Source organism: Seriola lalandi, unplaced genomic scaffold (assembly GCF_002814215.2).
Source record: "Seriola lalandi dorsalis isolate HSWRI2012SDOR001 ecotype SW California unplaced genomic scaffold, Sedor1 jcf7180002052023, whole genome shotgun sequence".
NCBI lineage: Eukaryota > Metazoa > Chordata > Actinopteri > Carangiformes > Carangidae > Seriola > Seriola lalandi.
This window is the reverse complement of record NW_019522576.1, coordinates 126770-127657: the sequence shown is the minus strand read 5'-3', so window position 1 is coordinate 127657 and position 888 is coordinate 126770.

Sequence of the window (888 nt, the reverse complement as noted above, 5' to 3'; positions counted from 1 at the left end):
AGCTAACTTACCAATGTATGCTCTGTATGCAAACGCAAGCTTCACACTGGTAACGTTAACTTTACCATAACATGCAAGCTGATAAAAAAATCAGGCTTTCACAAGTATGCAGATCAACAACACCAGTTATACACAATCAATTTATACTCATTAAGTACTGGTAATGGAAATCATGGCATGTACATTTTTGTCAATAATTATTTTTATTACTAGAAAATACGCAAGGCCTCCATCAAGCTGGAGCTCAAACCCAGGATAATTAGCCTGCAATTACAGTAGAGCACTAAAGTAGACTGAACACAAATGACTCACTACACCTCCTTGGCAGAGGTCTACTGAGCACTTTTTCTAGTTTTCTATCTAGTCAAATTAGATTTAAAAATTACAATTAATGACAACAGGCTCTCTCCAAAGTAGTTTACAGTATGCAAAGGCTTTCAAACTGAAAACTGAAATATTAAAATATTGAAACATTACCATAATTTATATTAATTAAAAAAAAGAATTTAAGCTCCATGTTCTGTCGGACGCCAAATATTTACTGGGTTTGGCATCTCCACCTTACTTTTCTAAAACTTATTTTGTTCCTCCACACTTTTACAATTTCAGTTTAATTTACTCACTGTTCAGTAATGTTGTCACTTTATAGTCAAACATTCATTTGAACATGGGAAGAAATCAAATATTCTAACTTACCTTAAAAGTTACAGCGTATTAACACAGCAGAGTGTTTAAAGTAGTTCAGCTTTTGGTCCAGCAGAGGGCGCTCTCAACCTTCACTGTCAGATTGACTCAGCCAGACCTGTGGGATATAAAGTGTGTAAGAACAAAATCAAAAAGATGATCTGTAGATCAACCATGACAGTTGTCTACTCTTATTTTACGATG